The sequence below is a fragment of the Rissa tridactyla genome, chromosome 6 (genome assembly GCF_028500815.1).
Source record: "Rissa tridactyla isolate bRisTri1 chromosome 6, bRisTri1.patW.cur.20221130, whole genome shotgun sequence".
In the NCBI taxonomy this organism is placed as follows: Eukaryota; Metazoa; Chordata; class Aves; order Charadriiformes; family Laridae; genus Rissa; species Rissa tridactyla.
This window is the reverse complement of record NC_071471.1, coordinates 42,591,031-42,613,994: the sequence shown is the minus strand read 5'-3', so window position 1 is coordinate 42,613,994 and position 22,964 is coordinate 42,591,031. Positions and strand designations below refer to the sequence as shown.

Here is a 22,964-nt window from a genome sequence, read left to right as displayed (position 1 = left end):
CTGCTGCAGCAAAGAAGGCCAACAGGATGCTGGGTTGCATCTACAAGGGCATCACCAACAGACATAAAGAAGTCATTATCCCACTCTACTCAGCACTGGTCAGGACACACCTAGAATACTGTGTTCAGTTTTGGTCCCCACTATGCAAAAAGGATGTGGAGAGGCTGGAGAGGGTCCAGAGAAGGGCCACAAAGATGATCAAAGGACTGGGAAGCCTGACGTATGAGGAAAGGCTGAGAGAATTGGGTTTGTTCAGCTGTGAGAAAAAAAGGCTTAGGGAGGACCTTATCACCACATTCCAGGGTGGCTACAAAGAAGATGGAGACTCCCTTTTTACAAGGAGACACATGGAAAAAGCAAGGGGTAATGGGTACAAGTTACTCCTGGGGAGATTCTGACTGGACACAAGAGGAAAAATTTTCACAATGAGAACAATCAGCCACTGGAATAATATCCCCAACATTGGACACTTAAGATCCAGCTGGACAGGGTGCTGGGCCATCTTGTCTAGACTGTGCTTTCGCAAAGAAAGATTGGACTAGATAATCCCTAAAATCCCTTCCAAACTGGTATTCTGTATTCCTCAGAAAGCCAAACTATTATTTCTCCCTTTACTCTTTCTTTTATAATTCTGCCTGCTCCCTACAAAACTGGCATTCCTGGTCATGACTTGCAGATGATGGTGCAAATCATGAAAACATAGTTGGGTAGTAATTTTGCAGCACAGCAGACAAACATAGACAAGCATGGCATATGTGTGATTGGGAAAGCTATACCTGTATTCTTTACACTCTTCCTAGACATCTACAAATATGCTTGAAACACCAAAACATATTAAAAACATGCATCCTTGAATATGGACTTAATTTCTGGGCCTGATTCCCCAAAGCAGTTGAGCTATTTTGCACACCACCACACAGTTTCCTTCTTGTACAAACTGAAACTTAAGAATGTCACCAGTAGGAAGCAACCAACCTCTCCCTGTATAATAAACAAGTGGACCCCATGATGAGGGACATCAGATTTAGATAAGCCTTATCTCACTTCTGACTGAATGATTCAGCTACTTCTTTTCCTAGTAAGAAAAATCAATGTGCTCTTTTCTAAGTAGAGCTTCAGTAATGGGACTTAAGACCGCAGAATACCTTGATAAAGAATGGACATTTAGAGGCATTTTTCCCCGATTACAAAAACATTTTCTTCATGTGTTTTTACCCCTTTTTGCAGAATTTAGTAACAAAATGTAATTTACTAGTAGTAAAATTCTTGTCCTCTCCTTGGTCCCCCAAGAAAGAACTCTACCCAGCCAAAAAGTTAAGCCTTTGCCTTTATTACATAAAGAATATTTTACTCAACAAATGCATTGCTGCTGCCTTTGACACGAGAAGTGAAAACACTACATTTTTTCAGTGTTTATAGTAACTCATTGACAGGGAGAAGAGGCAATGAGAAATGCAGTCACTTCTGTCTTCACAAATTTAAGTGAAGATAAGTTCAAAAAATCCTAGCCATGCAATCAGTACAAACTGTTGGTATTATATTGCTGACTATGGACATACTTAACGGTCTACTCAGTCTTTTTGTTTTCTAATTCATTGACTTGTGGTAGAGTTACTTTCTTGGACTTCTTTTAAACTGAGAGAACAGGGCTGTTTATTTTGCAGTTCACAGAGAAGTGTCCTTGTGCAGCAATCGGAACTAGTTACCATCATCAAACAACTGCAGCGATCTCAGTGTGCTCTAGTGTCTTGCAGACAGCAAGTCAACAACAATCATGTTGGTTACTCAATAAAAACAATAGAAAAATAATCTTGTGGCAGCATTCTGAAGTTAGATACCAAAAGAAACTCAAACCTGTTTTCTGAGCATAAACATTTCACAATTAAGGAATAGCATACCTGTTAGGAGTCAACTTTATAGTGCACCAAAACAGATATTCCACAGAACATACAATAAGCTTCCAGATCTAATTACCTTTACTGAATTAAGTAGTTTTGTACTTTTATCATGGATCTACTCCTCAGATCACGAGTCAACACAGCTCTACTAACTCACCTCTTATCACTCGAGGATCTGAGCTTCCCATTACAAAGCAACTGCAAAGCTAGTATAAATTGCCCAAGGAAGATTCTGCCACAGAAAGAGTTTCCAAAGCATGTTCCCTTCCTTGCAATGCTTGTTACCTGACAGAATCCAGTTTCTGGACAAGCCCTCCAGAGCTGCTTTACAGTGGGAAAACAAGGGAGGGTTTTTTTTCCATTCACTGTGCTGATTTGAATACTACAGGACCTCATTCTCCACAGGAACTTCTTGATGGTTTAACAAGTGACTTGGTTCTATTGCAACTTCAGTTCAACACCTGTTGAGCAAAAAGAGTAGCACTTCTTTTTCCTGGGGATGTTTTAAGATGATCAAGCAGTCCAGTGTTCAAACGCTAAAGCAAACAAGTTTAACTAATAATAAAGAAGAGCAAGAATTTAAAATTGGGACATACGTGTTTTACTATGTAGGAGAACAGCAAAGGCCAGCTGCTCTACAGGGGCCAAGGAGCAGAGGACAATAATAAACCAGGAGCCTCACCAGCCAGAGCACCATCTCAGAGCATATGAGTCAGGTGAGCCAGGCAGACCCAGGGATGGTAGTCAGGATTAGCTGGGAGCCTAGGCCATCAGGCAAGTCCATGCCAGCGAGGTAGGTCCGAGGCAAAGCTGGGAGCAAAAGGCAGCAAGTCATGGTCAGTGACAGTACCCAGGGCCAGATCAGTGAGTTCCATGGCTAGGTACAGGCATAGCTGTGACAGGCTAAGGAAGGAAGTGCAGGGCCAAGCCTAAGCTTAAATGCAGCCCCTAGCCCCATGGGTAAAGGGGGTGGATGAAGGTGTCAGGTGAGGCTGGTCAGGGCAATTAAGACCTATTAGTGCACTCAGGCCCTTGACAGACCCTGAGTCTCAAATTCTTACTAAATTCTCACCACTAAATTCTTTATGCTAAATTAAATTCTTAATAAATGAGCACATTTTCACAAATACAGTCTTACTACCTTGCACTGAGGTCACCCTAAATACCTATTTACCATCTGGCCATTTATTTAGGATCTTAAGTTTGGATTTGGAATCTTCTGACATTTGTGGAGTTAAGAGCAAGCAATCTCATGAGGCATTATTTATTTATTTGTTATTTTAAATCATCTGTTGCATTAGAGAAAGATGTTGGTATTTAATAAATATCTCTAAGAACAGAAGACAATGAGAATAACCATTCTGGGTCAGTCCAGTCTTATCTAACATCCAGTAGCTAAAAGCAGCATGCCAGGAAAGAGTGCAAGAACATGGTGAGATTTCCCTAGAATACACTTTTCAGCCTCCAACTATATGCAGCTCAGCAAATCTATGCCTCTCAAATCATATTTCAGTGATCTAAATCAAACATCGATGGGGCTTTTGTGGGTTTGTAAGAGGATTCGGTATGTAAGTTAGAATGTAGTTTCAAGTTACCGACATAAAAGTCAGGGAAAAGAAAGGCTGCGGTCTGAACCATGGAGTTATTTTGGTCCATGTCAAATTGCTCTTTAGCTCGAGCACAAGCCCAGAAATCTAAAAGCTAACACAGCCTCTCTTGGAAAGCTTTGTGTTATTTAAAACACAGTCATACTACAAAACCAGTTTTCATCTCAGCTCAGCAACTCTCTTCGTGGTATGCAAGTACCTTTCAAAAAAGTTGCCAGAACAAATGAGCTGAGATACAAGCTCCCTTTCCCTCCTTTGTCATAATGATTGGAACAGAAATCATTCCTCTTAAAATGAATTTTTGGTTCACAGATTTTAATGCAACATCTTTAAAAAAAAAACAAAGATCCTAAATAGCCTTATTAAAAGCTCTGATTTTCAAGGTTTGATGATCAGAATTCTGAGATTTGCATTCCAGAGAAGTGCCTGCAACTGAAGCACCCAGAATGACTAGCTGAAGATTTAGTAACATGTGCTTTGTATAGGAATAAGGCTTTAAGAACTGAGAGGCTCAATAAAACCAGAAATCTAGCAGAGTAATGCAACATTTAAATAGTTTTTAATCATTGCTGTTTCTCAGGCTTTTCCTGCAGTACTTTGATGGTGCTTCTACTGAATTTCTTACCTCCACTCATTAGACATTACTGCAGTAAAAGGCTCTTCACGATTCATTGAGTGCAGAAAAATAACGGAGGGAAGACTTTAAAAAGAACAACTGTTGTGCATTCTCTAACCATTCCACTGGGGCTGAGTTTTTAATGTTTGGTAACCAGTACAGTTATGAATATATATGCTCCCAAACTGGAAGTAATGATCAGTATTGAGAGGTCACGCTAGAGATCATACTATGAGAAATATTCACCCACAGGGAGCTGGGTATTTTAGTCCTTTAATGATGATCTGTGTGAGTGCATTTTGGAGCACTGGTTCTGGACTTTCACCTGTGTACTTCTTCTGAGATCACTTGATGTACTCTGAAAGCGCGTGCATAGAACTCAAAGATGCTGATGGCCTTTTGTACAGGGTACTTATCTAACTAAACTCTGAGGAATTCTTTGCTGTTTGTGTTTAGTTTTGAAAGCTACTGCTTTTACCTGCCCTGCCAACTTGGTATCACACATTAAGTTGTGTGTCTGAAAACTATCTAATATTTCCAATTAATGCGAGCTTGCACGGCCTTTGCACCAAAACGGTTACAGCAAAAAACAGAAATAATGGCATGTTTTCCTGACTTGACACCATCCCTCCCCAAAATTCATGAAACTACACCAGAAACATGAAACACAGGAGTACCATCGTTAAAAACAAAGTGTGTGTCATATAGAGAAACAAAGGAGAGGGGCAGCTGTAATCTAGCCCACGGATATCATTTGCAGATGATTTTCCAGTGTCATAATTGTTTCTACATTGAACTTAGGTCCGCTTCTCTGGAGGGACATTAAATACAATAATAGGCGACATATGCAACAAACAGGGTAAAGTATAAGCCATTTGGCCCTCTATGAGAGTAACGGTTTGTGTTTCAACAAAAGAATTAGGAACTGGAAGGCAGTGCTTTAGGAGACTTGAGCAAAAATTTTGAAAAAGGAAAATTCCAGCTTTACTATGGAATGGCAGATAACTCCATATCCCACTGGTGGTGCGGTTTGCTGTCTGACATAATTTTTAGAAGTACTTCATCTCAGTTGAGTCTTACAAATTATACCTGAAATTCAGCACCGGAGCTGTATTAGTTAAGGTTTAATTAATTATTATTTACATTTAATTATTTAAGGGAAGAGAGAAGTTGTTTCTACAATTTCACCATGAATAACAGTGTTCAGTCATGTGTAGCTAGCAACTTTTATGATGATGTATGAGCCAAGATGAAACTCAGCAGTTTTCCTTGATAATGCTGGCTCTGTACTGTTAAAAGGACTTCAAATATCAGTACTCCAGAAATGTAACAATAACTGTGGCATAAAAATGCTCTTTTAAGAGTTTGTGGGGTTTTTTTTTTCAATTTTTCCTAGCTATAAATATGTTTGAAAAGTAAGTGTTGTAAAAGATCTTCCATATGACATACTAGTGACTAGGCAGGACTGAATACCAAAAAAGCCTCTAGCTCCTTTCTAGCTACTACTGGAAGTCAAAGGAACAGACACTTTTTAACATATGTCTGAATAAGCATGCTATTTTCCACACAAGATTTCACCTGAATATTTTTGTTGATAGCTACATTATTATAACTATACTAGGCTAATGCTTCTGAAGAACTAGATTTAAATTAGTTGAAGGCATTTGATTTAGTGCAGCTGTTATTGAGATAAAGTCTGTATCAAAACAAACTGTACAATGAAAATCTTGTTTCAGATTTTTGCTTTAATAAGAAGAATGACATAGACAAGGAAAAGAGGCAAAGGACACAAATTTAAAATCAGTCATTTCCATCTTAACACAAGAAAACAGTTTTTTACTGTGGAGGTGGTCAAACTTTGAGACAGGTTGCCTAGAGAGGTTATGGAATCTCCATCTTTAGATCTATTCAAGAGCCAGCTGGACACAGTCCTGAGCAACCTGCAGTAACTGACCTTGCTTGACCAGGGTGGGTGGACTAGATGATCTGAAGAAGCGCTGTCAAACCTCAGCTATTCTGTGACTGTCTGACTGTAGGGAGGAAAGTGAATTCTTCCTTGTTGACTGGGGTCTATTAGGCAGAGCGGTAAGAACATATCAGGGCTCAAAAATTCTAACATGCATATAATATGAAAACAACAGCTCCACACTGATGAGCTCAGAATGCAGCTTCAGGGAAAAAAAACCAACACCATATCTTAGTGAGATGAAAATCTGAAAAACATCTCTCTCCTATCACAAAGGACCTAACCCAAAAGTGAATGCTGACATGAGGAATTAACCATGTGGATACTCATGCAATACTTCTGGAATAATATAATTTAGAATTTGATAAGGTTTGGTTATAACTTGTTGACTTTGTAGACACGAGCAAATGTTAAAAGCATATTTTTCCCAGAATATTCACATATACAAATACTTCCCTTGTTGAAGTAAAAATATACTAAAAATTAAATAGTTTATCTTTGTCCAGCCATTTGCAAGTTGTTTTCCTGTTCTGGTACTTGAGAAATCACAATGGAAGCACTTCTCCCCGCCCAGCCCTTACTAAAATCCAATTTTAATTCAATTTTGTCTGTCTGACAGAAGATTTCACTAGTTGGAAATAAATGCTCATTGATAAAATTAGTATTCTGAGTTATAGGTAGTGTCTTTATTGATATTCTATGGTCAATAGCAATTCCTCTCCTCTATAGAAAAAAATATATATGCAAGTATTTTTATAGGTTTTATTACCAAGCAGTTCTACTAGAAATTCATTTAGTTGATGTTAGCAAAAATGTATGTGATTATTTTGGCTGTTCCCTGATCTGAGTTCCCTTTTTGTCTTCCTTTCTTCAGGAAACAGTCACAGGTCTTCAATTACACAATAGTCCAACTGTTTAGAAACTTCTCTGCATTGGAGGTAGAAACCTTTCTCCAGGCTAGACTGCAGCATCTAGCATTCTACCAAAGATTTTTTTGGTTTACAACAGATGCTTGCCATGTTTTGCCAGAGGCTTGAGCATTTTACAGCTTTTCCTAAACATCAATTGCTAGTACAAAACCCACACATTTCCTCCATCCTTTTTCAAGAAATTGGAGTAAAGAAAATTATTTGTCAGCTATAATGTGAACTTCTCATTTCCCCTGTACTGAATTTCAGAAACCAAGTGCTGTGTTGAAACTGAAGTGCTCTCCAGGTAAAGTATCTTTTGATAAAATGGTGGCGCTCTAAATACAAATGAGCTTTCAGGCCAAAAGAATCTGTATCCACATTAAGGAAAAAATTACAAATGTTTAGACATCTCCTAAGGTTCCTGCAACAGCTTCCTGGCATTGTAAAAAGAATTACAATCCAAGGGATTAAGTTCTTTTGATTGACCAGAAAATTTTTATGCAGATACAGACCTTAGAAAAGTGGGTGTTCATCTTAAGTTTTCAATGGCCGAGGCTACTTAGCTGTCTCTTCTGAACTAGCTGTGTGCCCTCTTTAAATGCCTCCCTCCCAAGTCATTCCATTCTGCGATAAGTGTCTAAGACAGCCAGAATAAGCCACCCTCTAGGGTTGCCTGTCTCTCTCCACACTGCTACAGAGAGGGCATTGATGACTAGCAGAAACAAGTTGTAAAACTCTTGCTAAGGTTAGCCGAGTTGAATCTACCCTCGGGGCATAGCTATGGGAGAAATGCAGCACATGGGGGGAAAAAATTTCATTATGCTGAGGTCTGCTTTTTTTTTTTTTTTTAAACTTCTTTGCTTTTTCTGTCCCACTAGTACTAGCAGACCCAAGAAACGTGACTTTGAATTAGTCTTGAGCTTTCTGTTATTATTGGGACTACTTCACATACCACTTCAGAAGTCGCCTCTATTACTTAAATGTTGTATTGAAACCATACAGGAGACTGCTCTGTGTATTGAAGGAGATTCCTTTTTAGGAAATAGTGTATTAGAATGGTATGTTAAAAAACAAATCTCTCCTTAAATACCAGAAAATCTCAAAGTCTTCACGATGGGACAGTGTCAGCAAAAATAAATGGTAAGGGACTTACCACTGCAGTGATAGATAATGCAGGGAAATTACTGCATCTGTTACTAAGGCAATCTTAAAGAATCTTCATGTCTGCAAGAAAAACTAGTAAAAGTCAGCAGTGCTGGAGCTAGTGAAATAATTTCCGAACAGTTCCAGTAAATAACAGTATTAATGCAAATACAGAGGCATTGCACTGTCATTTGAAGTTCCTTGCTTTCGCTGCTCTGTTTTCATGTTCTGTGATGATTTATTTCAATTTATCTATAGGAATGTGGTGTTACTGAGTCTAAAACCAAGAGCTTCTACTGCTGCACAGTGAGGGGTTAAGCAGGCTAGATATGAGGGAGAGACAAAACAACCTGTGTCATAACTGGCAGTGCAGTTCTGACATGGTGCATGTTTTTAGAAAACAAACATGCAACAAACTGATCATTTGCCACAGAAGCCCTTAAATTGCCATAGGTACTCCTAGTTTTTAACTGTATCTCTATCTCCTACTCATGATCCAAATCAGTCCAGATCATTAGCAGGAGACAGGGACAACAATTTCATACTTGAGCTTCCCAGAGGTCAGCAGAGACACTGGGGTGCAGCTTTCCTGCTGTGGAAAAGGACAGTTCAACACGTGCTCTTCAAGACAGCACCACAACCCAACAATTGAAATTTGAATTTGCCTGAGGGTCTGACTTTCATTTATGGTGACACTGTCCTGTCATACAAGGGGACAAACCAGGTTTGAATGCAAACAGATCCTTTTATTTGACCATACTACAGAACCCTTCTGCTTGACCAGGAGGAGTACAGTGTGACTGTGAGAAAAATCAGAAACTATTTCAAGTGGCATTTTCTTTGTGGTTGCTAGGAGAGTGACAGAAGGAAATAGGATTTTTGACTATTCTTTTTAGCTTGCTAGTAAGTTAGCAGCTAGAAATCCTAAAGCTTAGGGCATACATTTTCCCTATATCTATTTGCACCAAGGTAAATAATTCCAAGTTAATATTGCTTATGTATTCATATTAATATAAGTTAATAACATGTGTTTATCTCTTGAAATCTTGTTCTTATAGGTCTGGGGGATGGAGTTCAAAAGACTTTGCACTGATTATCCACAACTTTGTCGTTTAGGCTAGGCAAAGGAAAGCAAGTAAGAAGGAAAAAATATTCCTGAAGGAAAATACTTGTAGTATTTTAAGATTGTTGGAGTCCTGAGGTCCAAAATATCTTGGGCAAATGACAGTTGTATTTCTAACCATACACCAAGAAATATATTTCTTTGCAACCATATAGCTCTGATAGTACATGCTAAGTAACTTGTGTACTTGAGGAGACAAAGTAGTTTTAGATTAGTCTCTCATGGGTTGCCACTTATATGGGAATAGGGTGCCTAAATGTCCTCCTATGTATTCTGAAGTCTCTTGGAAGGTCCAGAAGCTTTGAAGATAACCAACAAGGGGAAAAAGTTAATGCTAACAGAAGTGAGTTAATAACCACATTCCCTCTTCTGTTATGTAATGTGATTAGCAAAGGAAAGAATTAATTAGCATGATATGAGGCAGGAGATTGACACTGTTTAAATTTAGGATACAACTTTACACTGACTGATTTATTTACCAAAAGTAGATACTAGTCAGTTGATTTAATTTCAATCTTCTTCCTTCACAGACATTACCAGAAAACTTTTTTAACAACCTGCCCCCACCTGAGGGCCTTTCTGCTCCACTTCATACAGAATGCTTGGCTCTGGATCTCCTTGCAGAAAAGTCATGGCTATTAGGTGACAAGGTCTAACAGGAAAACATCACACAGACATGTGGAATCAGGTACATTTAAAACTCCCATTCTGTAACTCTTCTTTTACAACCACCTGCACTATCTGTTATATTGAGGTCCCAAGCCTTGATTCACATAGGCATGTGGTTTCTATTGCTCTGTCCCACAGCTGATGGCACATTGTCATTTTTGAGAATTAATTTAGGTGACCAAATCTTACAGACATTTGATAACCTGGCATTAAGTAAGATTTTCCTCAAAATTTCACTGAAGTATTTAAAAAAAACTGGCTTTGAAATATGGTGTAGATTATCAGTGCTGACAGCCTAATATGAAGTCTAATTATTACAGCAGTGCAACAAAAATAATGAGGGACTTAAAAGTGCAGGTGATGAGTTAAATACTATATTAAGCAAGATGTCTGCAGTCTACCAAAGACATCAGCTATCAGACACCTGTAGAATAGCATGCAGAAAATAGCCAAAATATATAATCTGTACTGAACAGAGGTGCTAGTGACTACAGTGTATGTATCCAACATACAAAGTAATTCCAAAGCATAAAGCAGGAGGTGATAGCCAAAGATAAAAGGAGCTGGAGTTCGTAGCCTCTGAATTCAAGAGATTGAAGAGCCAGATCTGGTTGTATAGGGCTTGATAACAAACTCAGAGTGCACCATACTGCCCTTAATGAAACATGAGAAATCCAGTATAAGTAAACTCACATACCTGGGTACTGCAAAGAATCTAGAACCTGGAGGTGGTAGGATGAGGAGCTGTTGCAGTGACTGAGGAGCCTCCATAGTGCCAGCAGCCCCCCACCAGGGCCAGACTGTGGGCCCTGGAGAGCAGTAGCAACCAGAGACAGAGCAGCTCACAGCCAGCAGCAGAGTCATGCTCTGCAAGGAGCAATAAATGTGAAACACCACCCTGTTAACTTTGAAAACACTGCTGCATATGCATGAGTTTTCCATTTTTGCACTACCTTGTATGTTCCAAAGTTTAGTGGAAATTCCCCTTACATAGAAGGTGGATGAAAAACAGAAAAACATAGTAAAGGGGAGAACAGTACAGTGGCACAGGACAGAGCAGAGGAACAGAAGGAGACATAGCAAGGAACTGACTAAAGGAAGCAGTAACATACCATTCATCTAACAACAGTAACAAGAGGTGCCAGTCCCTTACTCTCTAGGAGCAGAAATAAATCTACTTACAGCATTAATCAGTAATGCCTGAAATCAATAATACATAACAGACTAATGGATCTGAAAAGTCATTAGTGGTGTGTAGGAAGCTTACTTCCTAAGAGTAATCTGCATTAACATTAACATTAGAGCTAGTCAGAGAATGGATAATCTTGCCTGTGGAAAACCTGATATTATATCTTCAAGTGATATGAAAAGCATAAATTCAGGGGGCTTGCTTGAAAAGAAATGTCAAAATAAGTCTCTTGATAGGTCCCTTTCAATATTTTTGCATTAAGCGTCTAAACTAAAAATGTTTATTTCAAAAATGTGAAAGAATGCAGATATTCAAGGGGCTTTTTCTCCAGTTTTTTCATCAGTAAAACTACTGGAAAAATATCTATTTGAACTGTCTTTTGCTAAGGGACAACTATTTAGAATTTTTTTAGTAAAGCTGTAACTAGCACCAGAAGTGAATGATGTGGGAAACAATGAAATACAGTGACTATGCCATCTTGCTACCTTTCCCTTTAGCTAGATAAAAAGCCAAGTAATTTTATCTATTGTATCTAGACAATAAAAGGCTGTTCCATTACAGGGATGTTTTGTTGCAGGTTTTTTCTTATTCTGTAGACAGATGGAAAAAAGCTGCAAGGGCTGTGATAAAACTAGTAAGTCAAATCAAATGTATTTTTTAAGGAATATCTACTGACACCAAATGTGTTCATCTTGCTAATGGTTCTGGCATAACATTTATGTGAGAGGATTACAAATTTGTAAAGCAAGTCTGTCACAATCATCTGTTCAAAGAAGGGACTCCTCTGGAAGAGCTGCTGTACTTAGACAAGAATGGCCTTTGAATGTCCAAAGCAGATGAAAAAGGTCCCTTCCAGGCTCTGCTCCCCAAAAGACAAATATCTCTATTAAAAAGTAGCATAGGAACAGCATGGGAGGAGGTATCTTTCATTTCCACCACCCATGACAGGGGAAAAACTTTTAAGATAGTTTTCAGAAAAAAATTCTGAAATTCTGTATGAAATATTTTTAAAGGCAACCAGCAGACATTTGAGACCTCCAAAAGTTAACAGAAATGCTGATAATATTACTTCCTTCTCACTCTGAAGGAGATTTAGTAACTTCAGGCCCCACTACTAGTTTGCTTTCCTTTGGTTTTTCCCTTTGGTCCCTTTCTTTTTTTGACTAGAAGTTCCTATTTCCTTGAAAGGCAGGTTAAAAACAGAGTGTAGCTGGAAATAGCAAATGAGGTTAAATTCACTTCTACAGCAAGTCCTATTAGTCAAACTGGTTTCTGAAAACTGGGCAAGTTTCCAGAAGTGTTTATAGATAAAAAGGTATAAACTAAGATTGCAGAAGGTCTGTAAGAACCAGTGTGATAACTTAACATATTTGGTATCACTTAACCTCTATCAAACCTAATAAGGACATGAAGCTTATGGTAACTAAAGCATTTGCTAAGTCATATTGATTTTAACGTTGTTTATGTGTGTGGTATATTAAAGCATAGTTAGCTTTAGCAGCCCCTTTGCCAGTTCGGAAAGTAGGTATATGACCATTTCACTGACTAACATAGATCCTTGCTAAACAAGTGAATAATTTACTGCGCTCAAACCATAGAGGTCCAGCTGTCATCCACTGAACTGGACTAAAGCAAACTCTGGTAAAAGCAAAAACTCTCAGGTGAGTTCTCAGTAGTAAGAGCAATAGCCACCCTGAACACGCACGTGTTAAATCCTATAATGGTAGGCATTGGAAGGGCGTTGTGTACTTTCAGGAGTTACATGAAGAGAAGAATCACTTTATATAGTGTTACACATACCAGCCTACCAGTTCAGAAGATGTCATCCTAAGGGTTGGAGTCCTGTTGAAAAGAAATTGTGACTATAACTGGAGGAAATTAACAGTAGGACGGCCTCAAAAAATTGCACTCAGATTATTTAAGTAGTGTTCTGTGAAAGCTTGAGAGTTCAAGCAACAATTCATTTACCCAACTTATGCCGTTCTTGTTGTACTGGAGATATTGCCTTAGTGAATATTTTCTCACTTTTCTCACTTTTTTCACCTTACTCAGTTTCTCATCCCCCACCCAATTTACTGTTCTTTCATTTTCCTCCCACCCTTCATTTCTCCCTTCCTTTTTCCTCCAAGTTTTCTCTCATTCATTCCTCTGTTACTTATCCTTTCTTCATTTTAATATCTTCTTGTCTCTGTGGAAGACTAAATAGTTAGTTTTGTAGGAAATTGGACAAACACATAAGCAAGCTATTTTTCTTAACAGGGAAGTGGTGGACCATATCAGCAGCAAACTAATCTCTGGGAGTCTAACAGTAATTACGTGGAATAATTCAGAGTTTCGTATCTGCCAGTCCCACTCTAATGTTGTGTTCAAGAATTCTTTGCACACCCAGCAAGCTAGCAAGTACACAGACTTTGTAACAAGACCTTTAAAAAAGATTTCACTGCAGTATTTGGCACAAACTTAGGGACTTTTTGTTAGCTAATGAAGGAAACTTCCATTGTAGAGGATAACATTACTTGATGGTAAAACAAAACCAAGGAAACAGTTTTCCCCTACAGAGTAAAGGCGTATTACTGCATCTTGCTGCATATAACACACTAGTTATATTACAAACATTTAGAAAAGCCTACACTTACTCTGAAAAATAACAGTTTAAAAAAGTCCACACCCAGTGCTACAAGAATATAACTATATAAAAGCTATTTCAAAGATACAGCTGTTTTGTTAACTAGATATTGACCTGGTTATTTGCAAGTTAGTCCTAAAATAGCATCATTCTGGTTTTAGGAGCTAGATAAGTAGAATGGAGGTATTTTCTTTTAACAAATAGCACTAAGTTAAGGGGAGCTTTGGTGGTAGTTCGTGAACTACTAGAGAATCCATTTTACAGTCTATTGGACACTAAATAATGGAACTGGATTTGTGCACATTGTTCCTTCATTTGATTACATTGTTCAAGCAAATGCAATTGCAGCAAGATTAGCTACCTTCTGAGATAAGACTCAGCTCAGCCAGAGGCAGCTGTTAAAGTTTCATACCTTTCACAAGCAATTAACTACTTTCAAGTAAGCAGTATCTCATAAGGAAGGAATGGGGGATAACTTGTTCTGCATGAAATAAGGAGGCAAATTCTGACTTCTTCGAATACAGTTTCATTTGAATAGCTATTCATTTTTAATTTGAAAGCATTGACAAGGCACAATACCTGTACTTACAACCTATTTTATCACGTGACAAAACTGCAGTGCCTTGTCTCCATCTCTTCTGCAGCAGGATATCCAGTGCAAATTTGTTACATTATACATTACATATACTATAGAAGTATCTTTTTTTTAAGCAAAATGATAGCTCCAACTAAGAAAGACTTTCTGATACTGTACAGCAAGTATTTTAGCAAAGAGTCCAAGTCTTTAGAAAGACTTCTTGACCACTCCTTTTGTGCTAGATCTCACCTTCTGCAGTCACTTCTCTCCTTTCTTTGTTATCAGCTGTGATGAAAGACATACAAGAACCTTCTGTATCTATAGAAAAAGATTATTCTTTTTGTTGGAGGTCCACATTTCTCAGACTTCTCTCCATTTTGGAAATAATGTTTGATACAATCTCAGGTGTATACACCTCTCTATTCCCCTACTATCACTTGGTCTGAGCAATTCTCAGCACTTGAAAACCAAGTTACACCATGACTTACCTACCATTCATTTATATGATTAGATTATATTATCTGTTAGATTATGATTAATCACTAAGTAGATCTCTAGAAAATTTAATTTTAAGAGAAATACATACTATTTCTGTTACTTCTCCAAGCCACTTGCTCTAGTGCAGCTGGAAATGGTTCAGCTTTTACAAAACAATATCATATGATCACTTGTGTTTTCCCTAGCCAGCTGATCAGTTTGATTATAGCAAGAGGAGAAAATAGCAGCAAAATATTTTCTCAACTGTTAGAGAAAAGATTGAATATTCTGACACTACTGATCAGGAGAGCTGGGACATTAAAAATATCTGAAACATGAGCTACCAGTAATGACCACCATCTCATAATCACTTACCCTTTAAGGAAGTTCCTCATCTGGGTGTTGCAGCAAGATTTGTAACACCTTTATGGACAGTCTGGTTCAGCAGAGAAAGGCTGAAAACCATTGCTATAATCCACAGTAGGCATCAACAATTGTTTCTAGTCCTTCTCATGATATACTACAGTATTGTCCAAATTAAATTGTAAATTTTAATTAGTAAAGAGAGCACCAGTTAGTCTGTTTATTAAGGATCCTGGGACACTGTCACAAGAGCTATAATAAGAGAGGCCAATTCATGAAAAATTAAGTTTTAACATGAATAGACTTTCCTAAACAGGGCTTTATTGCCAGGGCTCTGACTTTAGCTCAAACAGTGGATGTAATTCTCAGTTACATTTGCCAGAAGCAATTTTCAGATGCAATAAATCAGCACAGGATAACATACATCAGTGGTTCCTGCTCCATATTTGTCACTTAAGATTACAAGATGAGAATAATTGTATATGCTTAGTGAGCCCCATTACCTTCACCTGAACCCTGAAATTCAGGGCCAGTGATTAACTGAAGGATATGGACTCTGTGATCTCAAAGGTCCTTTCCAAGCATGAAGATTCTATGACAGCTTGCTTCTTCCAGCCTTTGAAAGCCTAAGGATCCCAGGGGATACTGTGGTGCCTATAACAGGCTAGATGGAATTGCTTATTTACTCATCACTTAATAGTAGATACCATTGCTTTAAGTTACTGCAGAATTAGAGTTTTATATGCAGGAAAAGGATTTACACCAATTCGAGTTTCATATATGAATCAAGTGCAGCTTATACAACAGTGATTTATAATGTGAATATGAACTTCATAGATACAAAGAGAGGAATGCTTTGCTAATGTACGATTAATAGAATTGAATATAAGGCTTTAAATGAAGGTGGAGTTAATGTTTTTAACAAAACTGACTGCAATAGTCTGAATTAGTCTTCAAAGACCCTAGAAAAATAATGGAAGTGATAAGGATCAAGCTCTTGCTTTTCACATAGAATGTTCTTAGGCATGGTTCACCAGCAGAAGTTTTACTGAACTAAGCCCATTCATAATAATCTTATCAAATTAATGCCATTAATTAACAAACATGAGAGAACAGGAGAAATACTTAAAGTATAATTTTCAGCAAGTGAAACTGGTGCAAAAAGCTTTGTACCAAGAAACAGCAAGGGGCAGCAGCTCCCTAAGGAGCTGGAAACCAGACACAGCAGCTCAGCCAGGAGAGCAGGGACCTCCATCAGCCAGGATCCAGCCCCACTGTACCTAAGAAAAAGCAAGTAGGACAGGCAAAGAAAGAGCAATTAAGAGTCTAGATCCTCATGCATGCCCCTGAAAATAATGAGGCAGATCTGAATCAAGAAACCATGTCAGAATCAGACCTACTAAGAATAATCAGGTCAAGGCACCTCAATGAATGAGAGCTAAGCCAAGAAACCAGAGCTAAGACTAAAAAGTCATAAACACAGCAGGGCTAGAACTTCAGACTAGCAACATACCTGCAATAAGCTCAAACAGGAAGCAAGTATCCAGGGCTGAGCTTAAATAGAGCTCCTGGGCAGAAGGAGTGGGTGGAGGCAACCGCTGACGCTGGTCAGGGCAATTAAGGCCTGTTAGTTCACTCAAGGCTCTAACAGTTTGAAAACACTGTTGCTTCCCCTAAGAGCAGCTGATTTACTAATATCTACTAATTTACTAATATCTCATGTTGCATTTAAGTTCACCATGGTTTCTTTTCAAGTTCCTGAAGTGAATGATATTTAAGTGATTTTTCAGCTTCTCTTTTATTCTCCATAAGTTGGACTTTAACAAGCTGTCAGATCAAATACACACGAGGCTGTTCATGGTTCCACTCATTTTATCAACAGAGCAAGAGTACTCTGAGTCAGGAAGAGAACAGAGGGCATGTCAACACCATACAATAAGCACCAAGCAGAGATGCTAGTTTGGATTGTGGAAGCAGAATGGAGACATTGGTACAACACTTCTTCCCAGCCAATTACTGAGAATCAAGTTTCAGTAACGCTAACTATTCTAACCATTGTGCTGTAGTAACTTCTGTTCTGTAAATTCTTTTGCTACTACTAGCTTCTCTGCACAGCGCAGTAGCACATGGTATAGGCACACTAAAAATAAAAAGAATAAAATAAAATAGATTGGGGTAACAGTCAAGAACCTGCACCACCTTGTGCTCTTGGATGTCCCTATGTTGGATACATAAAAATCCCTGATATGGAGAAGGTATATGTGTAGCATGTTCTGCAAGGCACTTTGGGATATTCTTTACAATAGCAGTAGGAAGGAAAGAGAGCTGGCCACATTGATTCAAGGCACATACTGTGGGGCTCCTGCCATTTTGCAAACTGTAAACCCATTCGCTGCAAGTGAGCACAGGCAGGGAAAAATGTTTTGAGCTGTCACAAGGCTGTGAGGAATGTGATCACCTGCTGTGCAGGCACAAGTCATGTCCAGAGCCAGCTGTGCCAATAATCACTTGAAAATTAAATTGTAAGAGCAATGGGGCCTGTGTAATCCTGTGATACCTGTTTGAGACAGTACAATTCTTCCAAAATATCCTTGGTTTGTGCAAATACAGTATTTGTGTAGCTGTGGATTTTCTGAAGAATTGTGTTGCTTTTTTTTTTTTCCTTAAGATAAATGAATTAAATGTGTCAGGGCCCTCAGTGACTAGGCCTTAATGGCACTAATCAACCTCATCTGGGACTTCTACCCACACCCACTGCCCATGGGCCCAGGAGCTCTACTTAAACTCAGGTCTGAGCCTTCAGTATCTAAGCTGTGCTGTAGGACTGGTGGTTTTATCTGGCTGTTGAGTCTAACTGTAACCTACAAGCTGCCTTTCTAACTTCATTTCAGGTTTGTCTTGTTTTTTTGGGGGGGTCTGCTGGGTAGTTACTGGCTGCTCTTACTAGACCAGACCTGTTCTGTAGATCAATTTTTCTGGTTTCACCTCAGGCCCGTGCTATTGCTACAACTTGTTGGATAATCTGGATACTTTGTCCTATCTCAAAAATGTGAGAAGGCTGTTTTTTGTGGAGTACCAGAGGCCAAACTGCAACTCAAATGTGACCACTCCTGTTGTATCGGCCAGGTCCTACCACACTTTACAAGGGAGGCCTGCCAAGCCAGATGCTGTTCTCATAAAGCAGGCTATGGAGGAAAGGGAAGTAATAACATTCCCTTCTCCCCAGTGCAACATTTCTCACCACAGAACGAACTCTTCTTAGTGAGAAGCTGTAAAAGACTGCAAGGGTCAGCAGGCTTGCATTCTAAGAGTGTCAAAAAAAGGAGTTCCTCGCACTGGAAACCATACAGAAGAAAGACAAAAAAAGGCAGGAAAGCGAAGGTAGTATCTTCTTCTTGCAGTTCAGAAATGGGATATGAAGTGAGTAAGAGAGTTGTGTAAAGTCATAGGAGAAGTACAGGTTGCCTGAGTTCCAGCCTCATTTAGAAGACCTGTGTGTCCTTGCTTGCACAGAAGGCTATATTCTTCTAGAAAGAAAAAAAATAAATAGTTTCTGCCTCAGGGCTACTAACAGAGAGGATGTAGGCTGTTCAGCAGTCTGTGTACAGTCTGTATTTGTGGCTGTGAACTTGCTGAGATATGAAAAAAATTAAGCTGCTGGTTATAACTGCCTGGGAGTGGTCTGATGTGGCAGCAGGTACAGCCCAGTCAGTGGAGACTATGGCAGCAGAAACTACCTCAGCAGCATAATTATGTGCAATAGACCAGATGCTGTTTACACATGTGGAAATTATTTACTGACATTCAGATATACTAATGATAGTAATCTTAGGTGCTATTACAGGAAATACTTAGTGATTTAATCAACCCTGACTGACTTTACAAGATACCCTAGCAAGGGCAAGAAAGGAAAATTATATTGTATTCTTGCCTTATGGAGATACAAGAATCTGTTTTCAGTGTAGGACTTCTGTGTCAAGTAAGTTTCTTCTGCATCAGTGTAGAGGAGGATCCTGTCATTGGGCAGGAAAACTACTTTCCCCCTTCACTTCTGCAGTTCTCGCAGCCTTAACATTCTTCCACTTTCCTCCTCTTTGAGGCTGTCTGCATTTGGTTGTTAAATCACTTTTGCCCCACAAAGAACTGCTTTTTTCACAATGTTATGTATACTGTTTACATGACAAATAATTTGTCATGGAACCGTGGCCATAAGCATTAATGTTCAATCTAAGTCACGGGTCTTTCTAGTGCATCAGGCTACTGTATCTCAAAGGATACTGCCTTGCACTTAGCCTTCATGCTGTTCTCTAGCTTCCTTAGAGTCTTTCTTCAATGCTTGCATCCTTTTAAAGGGAAGGGCCCTCAGGGCACCGGTGGCCCTTGGTGCTTGCCTTAGGGAGGTAGTGCCACAGTCTGTAAATGTTCTGTTCACCTGCTGTCAGAAAGCTTTAAAGTTGTCGCCTTGTGGGAAACACTTTTCTGATCCCTTCTACTACAATGCCAACAGTCCTTGGCAGAGCAGGGCCCTGGCTTCTCTTCTCATGCTTTCAGGCCCCAATGGTCTCTGCATAGGGTTCAGAGGTAAACACAGGCTGTGAAAACCCTAAATGGTGCATGGATGTGACACAGCCTTGTGAAGCTTTATGTGGAAATAGGAGTTGAGGCAGGAGGCCCTGTAGTGAGACAGCTGTCAGGCCTTGCGATAGCATGCTCCAGTCCACCAAATTAATGTACATAGCTCTGTCATAACAGTATCAGAAGGAACAGTCCTGCACTGACAGAGAAAAATAGTGCACATAGAAGAGATGCAACTTTTTTATCTTGTAGAATGTTAGGTTACAGGTTGCCATATTGAGTTTTTTTCTGAGGAAGAGTGACAAGACTATAAAAGGAAACAATAAAATACCTGTTAAGGAATGACAAGTTGAGGGTTAACTTTGGCTAGTAGCTTTTATTTAAAGTGAGTAAGAAAACCTAGGCTAAAAACATGTTATTATGTCTTCACATCTATTTTAATCTGAATTAAGAACATTTCTCTTTTTTCTAGTGTAGCAGAAACTATAGATTCATGTGTATCTTAAATGCTCCTTAATTACTGGTATATTGTGAGCTATCAAATAACTATTAAATATACATATGGTTTTATATAAGGGCAGACATCTGCAAACAATGGAAGCAGTAATATTCTGGTATGTCAAGGCCTATTTACAGAGTGACTCTTGGGTACACCTGTTTAACGAACAGAGCCGTTCAAACCTAGTGAATAGAAGTAATTCCCACTGATGTTTTATGTCAGGACCTACAGGGACATTTTCTGAGCCACAAATTATATAACTGAAGAGATTTACATATTTAAAGTTATTATGGCACAATACACTGTTGATAAGGAGATGACTGTAAATGCAGCTCTGTATAAGAGGATTGACTGTGCTCCATTTTGTAACATAATGACTTTAGTTAACTCCTCTCCTGAAAGAGACATCAAATGTTTGTGGGAGTCTTTCGGAGGTGAAAAAGAAAGTTTTTGATTAACATAAAAACTATTGTTATAAAGGTATATATTTTTTAAAGTATAAAGTAATGTTCATTAAGTTGCAGTCATCTAGTGATGAATGCCTTCCCTCAGGGCTGTTGGTGGGAAGATGTAAGCTTGATTTGTTATTGGCTTATATGAAGCCAAGCAATGGTGTGGTGTGTGGCAGTGTGCACTGGGATAGTCTCTTGCTGCTGGGGATTTGCCTTGTAAGGAGGAAGCAAAACTCTTAGGCTAGTTTAGTTATTCATTTGGTTGTGCATCCTTCCTTTTAAAATAACTGAACTTCAGTGCCTTAGAAAACCCTAAACTGTTTCTACTGATTTAGCCAAAAAACCACAGTTGTATCTAGCTGGATGGAAGCTAAATACAGTGATGGAGAAACAGGATAGTTGCATTATTATGCCATCCTCTCTAGGTCCATCCTTTCTTGTCTTAAATGTGTCAGAGAAGCCAAGGTAGAAAACCCAGAAGAAATAGGAAAGGAAGAGAAGGAATGTGGTAAGGAGAGATGGATATGGATGTGAAATGCCAGAGGAACAGCGAGCAGGTGAAACAGACTGAATGAGGAATGATGATGGGAAAGACTACATGCTTTCTTTTTGCCTAAGAGTAGCGAAGTGTCTGGTTTGCTAGTTTTCACTCCCTGTCTCCACAATGATTACAGCTATGACTGTGCAGAAGGACTGATGTTCGGCAAGATGCAGTATGACCTGTCTTCTGTAGCTGCTCCTCAGCAAAGATACATATGTTTAGCTGTTCTGGGAGCCTGTAGACCATGTCTGTAGTTGCTGTATTTGATAACTGCTTGATGCTCTTGAACCTGTGTAACTGCAGATGGATTTTTATGATGCAGTCTGAGGAATGTCTGCGTCAGCTGTACTCTGAAGTGTCAACCTAGACCACCTAATATCTCGGAGTGGCTATCATACTCCAGCACAAGTTCCCGGAGTCCCTGCTTGCTAGGTTCAAATTACATCTTTTGTAGCAAGTGACGGGCTATTAGACAGCCAGGTCTGACACATGGAGAAGTAGATCCCTTTTTGTTAAAGAACACCATCTGCAGAATTTCCTCAAGTAGGCAAAATCAGGAGTATGTCATACACAGTTCTTTGCAGGACTACATCACCTTTGTGATCAAATCTTCAGAGTTTTGAAAAGACGAACTGTTACACAGTAAAAGGTGAGCATAGGTGGCCAATCATCACCTGTTGCTCTGGACTTGCTGCTTTTACTGCTTTTCCTATCTCTGGTAGTCCTCTTGCTCTGTGTGAGAGCTACAACTTAACTGAATGTCATGTTGTATTGTATCGTGTGGTGTGTTGGCAAACTCTACAGTGGAGTGGGACCAATAGTGCCAATACAGCAGTTCCCAGTGAAGTTCTATTTGCATTCCTTGTGAAGTGCTACTGCTGCCTCTACAGGATTCAATTTCCTTTCTATTTTTATATCATTTTCCAAGTCTGTAGTTAATATTAACTGACAGGGCCAGCTGAGAATATTGGGATTTCCTATTACAGATAATTAAGGAAAATACTAATTCATGTACAGACAGATGCCTCGTGGTAAACTGCACTGCATGAATATCATTGCCTTCACTGCTAATTCTGTTTCCTACTGTTTACTGAATCTGTCTTCTAGTTCTTCTAGTATAAGGTGCTAGAGGCAAAGAACAGGTTTTGTGGCAAGTAGACATGTAAAAAAGCTGCAGAGAAGCTCTTATTCTTAATTATTTCTCAAGTGCTGCTTTTAAGGGCCAGTTGTCCTAAATTGCTCTGTACCTAGAATATATGAGAGTTTGCATTTTATGCTTTCTTAATGGAGCTTGGAGGAGGACCTGGGAGGAGAATTTGCATTCATCTGTTGTGGTTTGGGCTTTTCCAGTTCACCTTGGTTATTACTAAATTGGTGTATGGTTCCATATTAGATTAGAACTGAGCTTCCTCTTTTGTTCAAAAGAGATACTGCCAGCAGTGAGCAGCGAGAGTGGGCTGCTCTGCAAGGTAGGCAGGCCAGGAGATGAGGATGAGAGCAAGGCAGGTGGAGGAAGTGGCCTCACTAATCCCACAAGACTTGTGCAGTAAGAGCAGAGAAGGGCCAGTGGCAGTTACTAGGGGTGGTCACAGTCATTGCTAGACAAGGCACTAGCAATGAGTCACGTCTGAGGTCTAATGAGAAAGCTGAGTCAGGGTCTGGATCAGCAAGGCACTACAACGTAGCTCAGGATTAGAGGCTACACTTCAGACCTGCTCAGCCAGACCAATGT

The 22,964-nt window shown here is 39.2% G+C and overlaps 1 protein-coding gene across 1 annotated transcript in view; it reads left to right on the top strand.

Moving 5' to 3' along the window:
* Positions 1–22,964, top strand: part of WAPL (WAPL cohesin release factor) — a 159,698-nt gene that overhangs the window by 49,302 nt on the left and 87,432 nt on the right. The window contains exon 3 of the mRNA XM_054206911.1: positions 9,795–9,952. The gene's annotated coding sequence lies outside the window, so the exon portion shown is untranslated. The remainder of the gene's footprint in view (positions 1–9,794; positions 9,953–22,964) is intronic.